This window comes from Symphalangus syndactylus, chromosome 8, assembly GCF_028878055.3.
Source record: "Symphalangus syndactylus isolate Jambi chromosome 8, NHGRI_mSymSyn1-v2.1_pri, whole genome shotgun sequence".
In the NCBI taxonomy this organism is placed as follows: domain Eukaryota; kingdom Metazoa; phylum Chordata; class Mammalia; order Primates; family Hylobatidae; genus Symphalangus; species Symphalangus syndactylus.
This window is the reverse complement of record NC_072430.2, coordinates 29760333-29776131: the sequence shown is the minus strand read 5'-3', so window position 1 is coordinate 29776131 and position 15799 is coordinate 29760333. Positions and strand designations below refer to the sequence as shown.

Genomic DNA, 15799 nt, shown 5'->3' with positions numbered 1-15799 from the left:
GATTTCAGGCATGAGCTACTGTGTTCGGCCAATTACTGTACTTTGACAAGTATCATATGTTTTTCTTTAACAAGGATACAGCTGGACTTGGCAAGCATTGGCCATAGGAACTTCAGAAGAGAGGAGGGGGAAAAGTAGGAGGGCTAGAAGCGGTACTGCATAGGGCAAAGTCAAGGGTCCTCAAGCACTCCTGTGCATAATAAATAAGATCCAACCTTAATGTTTACTAAAATGCAGATTTCCAGGCTCCACATCCTAAGATTCTAATTCAAGTGGGAGGGATGAGATTGTCTTGAATCTGCTTGAATGTGTGTGTGTGTGTGTATGTGTGTGTGTTTCCAAGTCTGCCCTTTTACGCTGATGCAGGCTTTCCCCACCAAACTTTGAGAAAGTCTTAGAAAAATTAAGTGTGTGGTGAAACAGTACAAAGAACATGCACAAAATTCATTGGAAATCAGAATGCATTGAGTCAACTCCTAAATGCAGCTTGGTGGCTGATAACACAGTCCCAAAATGTTACAGAGTATAAGGAGACTCTCAGAGCAATAATTTAGTGAAAGGCTAAAGATGCTTTTTGATTCACATTGAAAAAAATACATCTCTGGGAATAAAAGTTGTTACCTATAGGCCATTTCAAACAAGATTATCAGTGGCCTCTCTTGCTCTCTAAGGCAAAAGTAATACTTAAGTAGACCATTACATGCTAAGGCAGAAGCTGAGAAGCAAAAATGAGAAAAGGGTCATTTATGTGAGTTGCATATAATAGAAAAACCTGTGTTACAATTCCAAATGATTGATACTGGTAAGGGATTATACAAGAAAGTTTCATGAAATTAGTTTTTCAATTGATTTCAATTATTTTATACTTATCAGCCACTAAACCAAATTGACTAAAGGAATGAGATACTTAACTGTAAGATGGATGTTCCAAAGGGGTTGCTCCATTGCCGATGCTGAGGATCCTGAGGTTTTAAGTCATAAAGAGTGTGCTTAAAAATCACCTACCAGGCTTGTTTAAAGTGCAGATTCCTTGGCCCCAACCCACATCCACGAAACAGAATCACAGTAGATGGGTTGTAAACATTAGCTTTTTAAACAAGCTCCCCAGGACAAACTAATGTGCCTAAAGTTTGGGAATGAATGCTTTTGCTTCTTTTTCAAGTTTCTCAACCCCCTAAGCTGACAGTCTTACACAATGAACAAAGCTGGTCAAACTGGTTAATAAAATGTTAAAATACAGCAATTAGTAAATAACAGCTTTCCTGACACCCAACTTTGACTGTCAGTGCAAATGCCAAAATGACCACCTGGTCTCTCCAAGTCCTAGCCTGGGGCACTTCGACTTCCCCATGTTCAGCGGCTGAAACAGTTAACACCTGGGAGAGCAGGGGCTCAGAACCTCATTGCAGTGCTGTAGCTCCTCCCTTTTCTGTTTGGTTAGTCAACATGCCCCAGGGATTGTTAGCTGTTTTTACCATTCTCCTGGATCCCTGTGGATTTCTAATGGGCAAGCTTTTTAAAAGTACAAATTCTCAGACTCTAAGATGCTGGAGAATCTGATTTAGCAAGTCTGGGCATGTTACAATTGATCTATGTATTCCCAAAAGCTTCCCAGGTGAAAACCAAAACCTTGCTACTCAAAGTGTGGTCTGGAGACCAGCATCACCAGCATCGGCTGAGAGCTTGTTAGAAATGTAGAATCTTAGCACCTCCACCTCACTCATACTGACCGAATCAGAATCTGCATTTCAAAAAGGTGTCCAAGTGATCCATGCACACTAACTAATATGGTTTGGTTCTGTGTCTTCACCCAAATCTCACCTTGAATTGTAATCCCCATAATTCCCAGGTGTTAGAGACAGGACCAGGTGGAGGTAATTGAATCATGGGTGTGGCTTCCCCCATACTATTCTTGTGCTAATGAATGAATCTCACGAGATCTGAGGGTTATATAAGCATCTAAGCATCTGGCATTTCCCCCGCTTGCGTGTACTCCGTCCTGCCACCCTGTGAGGAAGGTTCCTGCTTCTCCTTTACCTTCTGCCATGATTGTAAGTTTCCTGAGGCTTCCCTAGCAATGAGTAACTGTGAGTCAATTAAATCTGTTTCCTTTATAAACTACCCAGTTTCAGGTATTTCTTCATAGCAGTGTGAGAACGGACGAATACACTAACGTTTGAAAAAGACTGAGCTACTGTAATTCACAAATTCATTAAACTAGGTCAATGATGCCCAGATGAGAATTTTATTACAAAACAGAAAAAAAGCAAGAGTTAAGGACTTAACCTATGGCTTAATGGGGAAAACCAAAGAAAAGAAAGCTTTGAAATTGCCTCCAGGAGAACAGAATATTTTAGGAGGCACTATTTGCCCTGATATTTGCTGTTTTCATTTTACAGGGGTTAAATTGCTGGACATTGTGCTCTCCACTTACAGTTTAAGCCTGGAGTGACTGAGATTAAGAAATTTCAGGCTGCTAGTGTCGTTTTTCTAGTCACGCTCAGTGTTTTAGCTGTGTTGTCTTACTTTATATTCTATACTGTCTTTTTTAAAAGTATGGGACATTACTAGAAGCAATCAACTTAAAATAAGCCTTTCATGCGCGTCCGTGTGAAGAGACCACCAAATAGGCTTTGTGTGAGCAACATGGCTGTTTATTTCACCTGGGTGCAGGCAGGCTGAGTCCAAAAAGAGAGTCAGCAAAGGGAGATAAGGGTGGGGCCGTTTTACAGGATTTGGGTAGATAAAGGAGAATTACAGTCAAAGGGGGGTTTTCTCTGGCGGGCAGAGTGGGGGTCACAAGGTGCTCAGTAGGGGAGCTTTTGAGTCAAGATGAGCCAGGAGAAGGAATTTCACAAGGCCATATCATAAGTTAAGGCAGGAAACGGCCATCTGGATGTGTATGTGTAGGTCACAGGGGATATGATGGCTTAGCTTGGGCTCAGAGGCCTGACAAAGCCCTCTGTGTTTCTTTCTCTTTCTCTCTTTCTTGTTCTTTTATCAACCCATGTACTGAAAGGCAGTAAGATGTAGCAGAAAGATTCCTGAACTGCAAAGCAGAAGACCAAGGTTCACAAATTCTACCTTTTCCACTTTGTATTAATAGTCACAACACATCGAATTCTTGAACTGTGCCAGGAACTTCAAAATCAGTCCTGAAAGAAAACTATTTTTCCAATTTAAAAATAAGGGAATTAAGCCTTCAAGAGATTAAAATAAGTCATATCTAAAATCACACTGCTAGTAAGTGAAAAGCAGAAATTTCAGACACTATCTATTTAAGCCTAACCATCAATTATACCAATATTAGGAGAAGATGTGAACAAATTATTTAGATTCTTTGAATTCTATTTTTCTCTTCTATGAAATGCTGAGGCAGCATTTGGAGGTGGTATATTAAACAGACTTTCAGCTCATGCAGAATCCCTCATGTAGCTTCTAGAATCTAATAATTTTCTTTTGACACATAAATTTGTCTATGATAATTTTAATCTATAATGAATAACATAATCTTGTATCCAATTCTATAATTAAAATTTTCAAAAATATAAAATTATTTGTCACCCTTTAGGATTGATACTTTTCCAAGATTCCACATCAGAAAATATACATACATACAAAGACCCATTCCCACACATCCTAAAGGTCTATTCTAATGCTCTAACGCATGGGCTGAAAATAACCAAACCAACTTGGAAAAGAACCAAGATGGAGTTATTCTAGCTGACTTTGAGTCTATTTATAAACCTTCAGTAATGAAGACATGTGGTACTGGCATCAAGAGAGAGAAATAGAATAGTGTAACAGAATAGTCTAGAAATAAATTCACACATATATGGCCAACTGGTTTTCAACAAAGATACAAAAGTAATTCAGTAGAACAAGGATAAACTTTTCTAAAAATGATACCTGAACAATTAGATATTTTTGTGCAAAGAAAGAAAAAGGGAAAAAGAGAAAGAAATTTGACCTATAAATCACAACATATACCAAAATTAATTCAAAATTTACTACAGACCTAAATTCAAATCCAAAATGTATGTAAATTCTAATAAAAAAGAAAATATATTTTTACATTTTATTTTCGAAAGAGTTCTTAAACACAACACAAAAAGTACAATCTATAAAGAAAAAGGTAATTTACAGTTCTCAAAATTAAGAATTTGTTTATAAAAAGCACTTTTAAGAAAATGAAAAGATGAGCCATAACAAAAAAGAAACTGCTAATCATATAGCAGATTAGTGACTTTTGTCCCACATATATTTAAAAACACTCAAAACTCATGAATTACAAAACCCCATCCCTACTTTAAAAATGGGTAAAAGAATGGGAAAGGCACTTATTTAAAGAAGATATATGAACGGCAAATAAACACATGAAAAGATACTCAAAACTCTAGGAAATTCAGATAAAAGCACATTGAGCTACCACTGTAGATAGAACTAGTCAAAGGGCTAAAATAAAAAATTCTAACAAGAATGAGGAGTAACTAACTGGATTGTTCATTTACTGGTAGTAGAACTGTAAAATAATACTATGATTTTGGAAAATAATTTAGCAGTTTTATGCAAAGGTATATGTATTTCTCACCCATTCAATCTGAGATATTTACTAAAGAGAAATGAGAGCAAAACTCATAAAATCTGCATTTTCACAGAATTATTATCAGTAAGACCCCAAAACTGGAACCACCCGAAATGTCCATTAATAAGATGGATAAACGAATTGCAGTGTATCCATTAAGTGAAATATTACTCAGCAACACCAAAGAATGAACTACTGATACATACAACAACATGGGTGCATCTGCAAGTAAATATTCTGAGTAAAAGAAACCAAACAAAGAAGATGCATTATACAATTCCATGTATATAAAATTCTGAAATTGCAAACTGATCTTTATTGATAGACAGCAGATCAATGGTTGCCTAGTGATGGGAGGAGGAACAGGAAAGCTGGATTGCAAACGGATACAAGGACAGTTTTGGGGGTGATGATTGTCTTGATTGTGGTTATGGTCTCATGCTATATACATATATCAAAATGTACCAAATGTAGCATTAAAATATGTACAGTTTGTTATATGTCCATTATTAAGACATATGTATATAACATTGAGGTACTTTAATGTTTTACATATATATCATGATGTATATAACATGTTATATATCATATATTATATATGATATATAACATGTTATATACATCATGATATATATGTAAACATACCATACATTATATAATAAAACATATAATGTATGTTATATATTTTATGTTATATAATATATAATATATGTTATATAATATAATGTGCTACATATAATGTTATACATAACTTATATGTTGAATATAACATGACAATGTTATACATAACATATATATAAATTTATATATAACATATATAATATATAACATATATTATATATATTATATGTGTATATATGTTTATATTTATGTTTATGTATATATAAATATATATACACATATATTTATGTTTATGTATATATGTTTATATATGTGTATATATGTTTATATATGTTGTATATTTATATATGTATATGTTATATATATAATTTTATATATATATGAAAATTGAGATTCATTACATATGTCCTAATAATGAACATCTAACAAATGGCACATTCATTTTACAGGGCAAAGGACATTGGAGTTCTTTTTTACTTAAAGTTTGGTAGAATTCACCCATATTACCACCTGTAATAGTTTATATTTTATGGGAGTAACTTAGTTTCTGGAATAAGTTAGTAAATGGCTAATATCATAGTCTGTTTGTGTTTCAATTAGTTTTAAGAACTAATTATTGTATATGTTAGTTCTACCATTTTCCTGTAATTACAGTGTTGATTTCCTCTGATCTAAGCTAAGAAGCAATGGTTGATATCATGTTAGCAGAGTGGGGGTAGAAATCTAGAAAATTTTAGCACTTTAAGCAAAATTAGATGTGTGGTTGTTTTTGATTCACATATAAAATCAAAGGGGCATTTTAGGTAATATTTCTAGTTGAGGTAACTTTTTTAACAAATACTGGTTTCAAAACATATGTATGTCTTATAATAGTTAACAATGTGAATAATATTTTTTTAAAAGGTCGTGATTTTCCTAATTAAAAAATTTAAAAATTAATCTGTACTAAATGCACTATAATCATTTCATTGTTCAAGTTTGCTTGCACTGCTTCCAATAAATGTTTAAAATGACAAATGTAATAATTATATGATCAAATAATTAAATTATAAATGCTAGTCTATAAAAGTGGATTAATTTTTATAATGTTATAGGTAATAATGACTTAATTCCTTGCACCGTGTCAGTAAAAATTTCTGTCATATCTCTTATGAAAACACTTGTTTGTCAACACAATTTTAATATATGTATTAAATAGCGTATGTAAAAAGTACATGTTAGGTAACAGGTTGGAAAGGGTGAGTAGACAACATTGGGTCATAATGATATACATGTTTATATTTGCCACTTAAATGTGTAACAAATATGTATGAGCGAATGAAAATATATGTGTCCTTATTAGTCATAAAGTCTTTCCTGGAGCTCTGGTGTTCCAATCTGTGCTTAAATATGTCAAAGAGTTGTCATTTACCTGCCTTACAGTTTTCCCTGTGCCTGTGGGGGACCAGAAGTAAATTACTTGGGTGAAAAGTTATAACTCTTTTTTTTTTTTTTTTGATTTCCTAAAAGAGCCTTTTATTTCTCATAGCTACAAATTTGATATAGCCAAAAATGAGTTATAGAATCTGATTCAATAGGTCGCCAAATTTATTTATTTATTTATTTATTTTTTTATTATACTTTAGGTTTTAGGGTACATGTGCACAATGTGCAGGTTTGTTACATATGTATCCATGTGCCATGTTGATTTCCTGCACCCATTAACTCGTCATTTAACATTAGGTATATTTCTTAATGCTGTCCCTCCCCACTCCCCACAACAGTCCCTGGAGTATGATGTTCCCCTTCCTGTGTCCATGAGTTCTCATTGTTCAATTCTCACCTATGAGTGAGAACATGCGGTGTTTGGTTTTTTGTCCTTGAGATAGTTTACTGAGAATGATGTTTTCCAGTTTCATCCATGTCCCTACAAAGGACATGAACTCATCATTTTTTATGGCTGCATAGTATTCCATGGTGTATATGTGCCACATTTTCTTAATCCAGTCTATTGTTGTTGGACATTTGGGTTGGTTCCAACTCTTTGCTATTGTGAATAGTGCCACAATAAACATACGTGTGCATGTGTCTTTATATAACTCTTATGGTCTTGCTAGAACTATGTTCCTTAGAATAGTTGTAAAACAATATATGAATAAAAAATGGATATGTTTTTCCTTTTTTTTTTGAGAAACAAAGAGATTAATTACATCTTAAGTAAAATTGCCTCTTTGTGGCAGAAGGTGAAAAGAAGACAGTAAACCGCATGCTTAAGTTGTAGAAGATTTGAAGAGTTATGTTTATTTACTTTGGTGTAAAATACTTGCAAATAATGAGTTTGAAAGCATTAAACTGTGTGAAATTTTTACAGAGTTGTTTCAGTGTTTATGGCTTTATTTATAAGATGAAGACCTGGCTTACTACAGAAAAAAATGTTACATTGGTTGTATAAAAAGGGGTAAAACTATAATTTGGTTTATTTTCTGTTAAAATAGTTTTTTTTTTTTTTTTTTAATCTGTGTCTTCTGTGTATTTTGTCTGGATAAGAAACATTTCTTATAGCATGAGACCTTAAATTTTTGTGATTTTTGTGCATATTCCTGATTTTTTTTTAGGAAGGAACTCTTGAAAAAGCAAAGGATCCTAAAAATCTTTGCTACTTGGTTCTGTTTGAATATTACTTCAAACTTTTTGCCTTTATATGCCTAGAACTTATGTTCATGCGTTTTCTGCTTTGATAATTCTATTTGATATTACAGTTTTCAAATTCAGGCTCCAAATTCACAGTAACAGAATATCATTTGCCCCTCACCTATCTTTGGGGTTTCCCAGGTTGTTCCTGGGCAATGCCAAAAATAAACTCATTCACTTTAAAAAATTAGAAGGATAGAAATAATTAGGTAAGTTTGACATTTTTCATGTTATTAATTTACTCGACATCATTGCAAGGGCTGTCCTGCTCATCAAACCAACAATTTGAGAAGAGCTAGAAAAATCAAAAGAGAAGTTCAACCTTTCCAGGTTAATTACATACAAGTAAAATGATATCAATATGAATGTATTTACCCAAATATGTACTTTTTATGTTAGATACAAGCAAAAAATCCTGTTGTTGTATAAACAATGGTGGAATAGCTGTCAACAAACTGATGTTTTAAAAATGTTTTATATCAAAATTTAATTAGAGTGTCCATGTATTCATGCTCTTTGGCCAATTTTTTTTTTTTTAATTATGGGAGTTATGCCCTTTGAAAACATGGCACAAAATTTGTGCTTGACCTTAATATGGCGTTATCAGTAAAATCACCTTATCTCTGAAAGGCATTCAGGTCAGCTTTACTTCACTGGCCAGTGTTGTTATGAATAATAGAATGGACTTAGACTTCCTCTTTGCAGGCCAAGATGTAGTCTGTGTAATTGCTAACACATCCTATTGTACATTGATTAATACCTTGGACCGACTGGAAAAGTCCATACAAAAATTTTAGGAAAGTGTCTGAGACAGTCTGAGAGACTGTCATGAGTTCCATTCTTTTGCATTTGCTGAAGAGTGTTTTACCAGATTCCGCATATGAGTAAGATTATGTGATATTTGTTTCTATTTCTGGCTTATTTCACTTATAATGTTCTCTAGGTTCATACAGGCTGTTGCAAATGACAGAATTTCATTCTTTTTATGGCTAAATAGTAGTTGTATGTATATTATCCTGTTGTTATCCACTCATCTGTTGATAAAGACTTAGGTTGATTGCATATGTTGGCATGGTGAATAGTGCTACAATAAACATGAGAGTGCAGGTATCTTTCTGACGTACTGGTTTCATTTTCTTTGGGTAAATACTCAGCAATAAGATTGCTGGATCACATAGTTTTATTTTGTATTATTTGAGGAACCTCTATACTAGTTTCCATAATGACTATACCAATTTACATTCCCACCAACAGTGTCTAAGGGTTTCCTTTTCCTCACATCTTTGCAACATTTGCTTTTTTCCATCTTTGTTTTTTTATAATAGCCATTATAACTGGAATGAGGTGATATCTCATTGTAGTTTTGATTTGCATTTTTCTGATGTCAGTGATGTTAGCATTTTTTTCACATACTTGTTGGCCATTTGTATGTCACTTTTTGAGAAATGTCTATTTAGATCTTTTGCCTATTTTTAAATTGGATTATTTGTGGGGTTTTTTGATAATGAGTTGCTTGTGCTCCTTATGTATTCTGGATATTAACCTTTGGGCAGATCTATAGTTTGCAAATATTTCCTCCCATTATGTTGGATGTATCCTCACTTTATTGTTTCCTTGCTGTGCAGAAGCTTCTTAATTTGATGTAATCCAATTTGTCTATGTTTACTTTTGTTGCCTGTATTTTTTAGGTCTTTTCAAAAAAATCCGTGCATAGGTCAATGTCATAAAGCATTTTCCCTATGTTTTATTCCAGTGATATCATAGGTTTGGGTCTTACATTAAATCTTTAACTCATTTTTGCATTTATTTGTGTATCTGGTGGGAGATAAGGGTCTAATTTTATTCTTCTATAAGTGGATATTCAGTTTTCCTAGCACAATTTATTGAATAAATTGATCTTTCCTCAATGTGTATTTTTGCAGTTTTGTCAAAAGTCAATTGGCCGTAGATGTGTGAATTTATTTCTGGGCTCTGTTCTGTTCCACTGTCCTGTGTGTTTTTATGCCAGTACCACGCTGTTTTAGTTACTATAGCTTTGTAGTATATTTTGAAGTCAGGCAGTGTGATGCCTCCAGCTTTGTTCCTTTTGCTCAAGATTGCTTTGGCTATTCAGGGCCTTTTGAGATTCTATATGAATTTTACGTTTCTCTTTTCTACTTCTGTGAAGAATGTCATTGGTATTTTGCTAGGGATTGCATTGAATCTGTAAATTGCTTTGGTTAGAAAAACATTTAAACAGTCTTGTTTCTTTCAATTCATGAACATAGACTATTATTTCTTCTAATCCATGAAAACAGGACACAAATAAATGAAATAGATTTTTTTTTCTTAATTTTTTTCAGTGTTTTCTAGTTTTCAGTGTAGAGATTTTTCACCTCTTGGTCCAAGTTGTCCTAGGTATCTTATGTATTTTTTGTAGCTATTATCAATGGAATTATTTTCTGGCTCACTGCAAGCTCCGCCTCCCGGGTTCACGCCATTCTCCTGCCTCAGCCTCTCTGAGTAGCTGGGACTACAGGCGCCCGCCACCACGCCCGGCTAATTTTTTTTGTATTTTTGGTAGAGACGGGGTTTCACCGTGGTCTCGATCTCCTGACCTCGTGATCCGCCCGCCTCGGCCTCCCAAAGTGCTGGGATTACAAGCGTGAGCCACCGCGCCCAGCCAATGGAATTATTTTCTAAATTTCTTTTGCAGATACTTCACTATTTGTTTATAGAAACACTGCTGATGTTTGTATCTTGAGTTTGTATCTTGCAACTTTCCTGAACTTGTTTATTAATGTTAACACTTTTTTGGTGGAGTTTTTAGGGTTTTCTATATGTAAGATCATTTGTCTGCAAACAGAGACAGCTTGACATTTTCCTTTCTAATTTGCATGCTTTTTATTTCTTTCTCTTGCCTAATTGCTCAGGCTAAGGTTTCCAATATTATGTTGAATTGATGTGGTGAAAATAGGCATCCTTGTCTTTTCCTGGATCGTAGAGGAAAAGTTTTCAACTTTTCCCTTTCCTATATACTATTCACCCGGATTCCCCAAGTGCAAACTTATAGCACATTAGTTTAAGTATTTGTTCATTCTCTCTTGCTTTTCCTCTCTTCCTCTTTATATTTTTTCTGAAACTGATACAAATGTTTGTAGTACATTGCAGAAATAATTCCCCTTATCTCGAAATAAGTCATTGTTTATTTTTCGTGAAAACATGGAACAATGATCACACTTGGGAAATTATCATTAGTACAGTACTATGACCTAGTTGACATACCTTATATTACATTTGCCAAGTGTCTCACTAATATGTTTTCCATGTCCAAAAATCAAATCCAGGATGTGATACATTGCCTTTAGTTATTATGTCTCTTCAGTTTCTTTTAATCCGAAACAATTCCTAAGCTTTGTCTTCATAATCTTCATATTTTTTTAAGAGAACCGAACAGCATTAAGAACTAGGAAAGATCTGAGATTTTACCTTACTTGGAAGCTAACAAGCTAACTTGCCACAGTTTTAAGTATGCAGGCAAAGGATACAGTTTCTTGGGTCAGACACAAAGGACGTTATTACTCACAGCACAGAAAACAGCCTGAGCTTAATATTTGTGTCAGTTCCTTGTGTCTCAAGACACATGAGGCAACCCAAAGGGAAACAGGCAAATGCTTATCAGAAAGGAATTTGTATATTGGCTGAGGAAACCCAAGCTTGGGGAACCCAAATCTTTTTAAATGGACTGTAAGTGAATCTACCCTTTTGTACCAGAGGGAGACATATCTTTGTTATATTGGACAGTAAAAACTTCTTCCCCTTTAATTTTGAGTGAAACACTAGCTGTCTTCCAATTTCCTTTGCTATACAAACATTCTTGAAAAGATAGTCCACGACAAAAGGTTATCGCTTTGACTGAAAAATGTGCAGAAATTGCAAGAGACACATGAAAATTTGTCTCCCAAACACAGCCACCTCTTGTTTCTTGACTGTTTTTTCTTCTAGCAATAACATGTGTATACCACTCTGTCAGCCTCTCTAATTAATCTGGTCAATAGAGGCTGGGAACAAAGTCATTCAATTTGCCTCATACAGTGCTTCATGAAGTCTACCATAAACCTTGTTCCAACCAGTAGGATGGGGCCAGACTGCAGTTTTGACCTCTACCATGCCACCCAAGATGATGGACTGACTCAGCCAGCTGAACAAATCCCATAAACCATCAGAAACTACCTTACAAAGTCAGGTGGCACTTTCCTAAAATGTTTGTATGGACTTTTCCAGTTGGCCCCAGGTATTAATCAAGGTACAATGGGATGTGTTAGCAATTACACAGACTATATCTTGGCCCGCAAAAGAGGAAGTCTAGTTCCATTCTATTATTCATAACAACCCTGGCCAGTGAATTAAAGCTGACCTGAATGCCTTTCAGAGATAAGGTGATTTTACTGATAACTCCATATAAGGTCAAGCACAAATTTTGTGCCATGTTTTCTAAGGGCCTAACTCCCATAATAATCCTCTAATCTCCTCTAATCTTGTCTTTACGCTTAATTTCATCAAGTTGATCTTCAGTCTCTGATATGCTTTCTTCTGCTTGGTCATTTGGCTATTGATATTTGTGTATGCTTCATGAAATTCTCATGCTGTGTTTTTCAGCTCCATCAGGTCATTTATGTTCTTCTCCAAACTGGTTATTCTAGTTAGCAATTCGTCTAACCTTTTTTCAAGGTTCTTAGCTTCCTTGCATTGGGTTAGAACATACTCCTTTAGCTCGGAGGAGTTTATTGTCACCCACCTTCTGAAGCCTACTTCTGTGAATTCATCAAACTCATTCTCCATCCAGTTTTGTTCCCTTGCTGGCAAGGAGTTGTGATCCTTTGGTGGAGAAGAGGCCTTCTGGTTTTTGGAATTTTCAGACTTTTTGCACTGGTTTTTCCTCATCTTTGTGGATTTATCTACCTTTTGTCTTTGATGCAGGTGACCTTCGGATGGAGTTTCTGTGTGAATGTTCTTTTTGTTGATGTTGATGCTATTCCTTTCTATTTGTTAGTTTTCCTTCTAATAGGCTCCTCTTCTGCAGGTTTGCTGGAGTTTGCTGGAGGTATACTCCAGACTCTGTTTGCCTGGTTATCACCAGCGGAAGCTGTAGAATAGCAAAGTTTGCTCTCCGTTGCTTCCTCTGGAAGCTTCGTCCCAGAGGGGCACCTGCCAGATGCCAGCTGGAGCTCTCCTGTATGAGGTGTCTGTCAACCCCTGCTGGGAAGTGTCTCCCAGTCTGGAGGCACGGGTGTCAGGGACCCACTTGAGAGGCAGTCTGTCCCTTAGCAGAGCTCAAGCGCTGTGCTGGGATATCCGCTGCTTTCTTCAGAGCCAGTAGGCAGGAACGTTTAAGTCTGTTGAAGCTGTTCCCACAGACGCTGCTTCCCCAGGAACTCTGTCCCAGGGAGATGAGAGTTTTATCTATAAGCCCCTGACTAGGACTGCTGCCTTTCTTTCAGAGATGCTCTGCCCAGAGAAGAGGAGTCTAGAGAGGCTGTCTGGCTACAGTGGCTTTGTAGAGCTGAGGTAGAATCCGCCCAGTTCGAACTTCCTGTGAGGGGAAAACCACCTACTCAAGCCTCAGTAATGGCGAACGCCCCTCCCCCCACCAAGCTCGACTTTAGACTGCTGTGCTGGCAGAGAGAATTTCAAGCCAGTGGATCTTAGCTTGCTGGATTCCATGGGGGTGAGATATGCTGAGCTAGACCACTTGGCTCCCTGGCTTTAGTCTCCTTTCCAGGGGAGTGAAGGGTTCTGTCTCACTGGTGTTCCAGTTGCCACTGGGGTACGAAAAAAAATCCTGCAGCTAGTTCGGTGTCTGCCCAAACGGCTGTCTAGTTTTGTGCTTGAAACCCAGGGTCCTGGTGGCATAGGCACTCCAGGGAATCTCCTGGTCTGTTGGTTGCGAAGAGCGTGGGAAAATCTGGGGCTGGAGTGCATCATCCCTCACAGCACAGTCCCCTGTGGCTTCCCTGGGCTAGGGGAGAAAGTTCCCTGACCCCTTGCGCTTGCTGGGTGAGGCGATGCCCCACCTTGCTTCTGCTCCCCCTCCATGGGCTACACCCACTGTCTAACCAGTTTCAGTGAGATGAGCTGGGTACTTCAGTTGGAAATGCAGAAATCACCCACCTTCTGCGTTGATCTTGCTGGGAGCTGCAGACCAGAGCTGTTCCTATTCCGTCATCTTGCTGGCCACACTAAAATTATTTTTAAATAATTTTTTAAAACTATGAATGTGGAAAACTCCAAAGGAAAAAAAAAACATGTTTTCTTAAATAAATTAATTAAATGGAAAAAGATGATCTTAGAGTAACCTGTTGTTTAAAAGTAACTTAAGAGATTATCAACCAATTACAGTATATCATCATTGAATCCTAATTCAAACCTACTATAAAAATAATGTATAAAATGATAAAATTAGGTAAATTTGTACGTTGAGTAAATATTTGCTATTAAAGAAATTTGTAGTATAATCGCGTAAGTGTAAAAAGATTTTTATAGATATATTTGGAAATATTTAAAGATAAAATTATGATATAGCAAATTTACTTCTAAATAATCTGGTGATGGAGAACAGATGGGGATATAGGTAAACAAGAATGACTATAAGTTCATAAATGCTGAAAGAAGTTGATGTGTACATGAGGCATCATTACCCTGTGTTTCTACTTCTGCATATGCTTGAAAGTTTCCATAATATATAAATGTCTTTATATAGAAATATAGAGGGGTAAAAATAGTCAAGACAATCTTTTAGAAGAATAAAGTGTTAGGACTCATTCTATTGGATAGCAAAACTTGTAAAGATTACTAATTAAAACAATGTGGTATTGATATAAGGATAGTATGCTTTGGTACTACAGCAACTCTAGATAATCACATTTAATTTCTCTTATATATAAAATGAATATAATTATTTGCCTTATTTTTAGCTAGAGAAACTGGGTCTTAAGTCAGGAAAGTCACTAGTTCATGATCATATATCTAGCAGACGGTGGAGCTAGGACTGAAATGTAGACTGCCCTGGGCCGGGTGCGGTGGCTCACGCCTGTAATCCCACAACTCTGGGAGGCCGAGACGGGCGGATCACGAGGTCAGGAGATTGAGACCATCCTGGCTAACACGGTGAAACCCCGTCTCTACCAAAAATGCAAAAAATTAGCCGGGCGTGGTGGCGGGCGCCTGTAGTCCAGCTACTCAGGAGTCTGAGGCAGGAGAATGGCGTGAACCCGGGAGGCGGAGCTTGCAGCCACTGCACTCCAGCCTGGGGGACAGAGCAAGACTCTGTCTCAAAAAAAAAAAAAAAAAAAAAAATGTATATAGACTGCCCTACTGTGTAGCCTTTGAGCTCATCCACTAGGCCATGCTGGCTTCTACTAAAACTTCCAAATGTAGGTGTCTGTGATCCATTGAAAGGGAAAAAAATTTGAGAAGCAAATGCATAGAATTACCCCAAAGCTAAAATAAACTGAACATTAAGAAGCAATTTCTAAGCAAAGGGGTGTTAGTAATAGCATTTTCTTTTTCACAGAAGTGAGGAAACTGCATCCAGTCAGCGCAGGTCATTAAGCTCCAGCGAAAGTTCACTGAAGCAAAGGCACCTATTGTTGATCTCACAAAATAACTGGAGGGTTTTCCAGAGAGAGTGGGGCACAAGGTAAATTACCTAGTGGAAATGTCAACAGGACAGGACTGCACACTAGGGTCTTTTTCATGTGCAATTGACAACAGCTAAAAATAAATTGAACTTGGCAATGGCTCCCCATGTTCCTGCAGCCCCAGGGGGCTACTTTCATTTTAATAAATGACTGAACAAAGTGTTTAACTTATTTTTGTTTTCAGACTGGTATTCAGGGGCATAGGAAATGCATTATTGAATATTTTCCTGTGCTCTGGCTTCAG

The 15799-nt window shown here is 36.3% G+C and overlaps 1 long non-coding RNA gene across 1 annotated transcript in view; it reads left to right on the top strand.

Moving 5' to 3' along the window:
• The window catches only part of LOC129487574 (uncharacterized), a 162228-nt gene extending 146674 nt beyond the window's left edge, over positions 1-15554 (top strand). Inside the window, exon 5 of the long non-coding RNA XR_010122282.1 lies at positions 15429-15554. This is a non-coding gene — a long non-coding RNA (uncharacterized lncRNA). The remainder of the gene's footprint in view (positions 1-15428) is intronic.
• Positions 15555-15799: the final 245 nt, after the last annotated feature.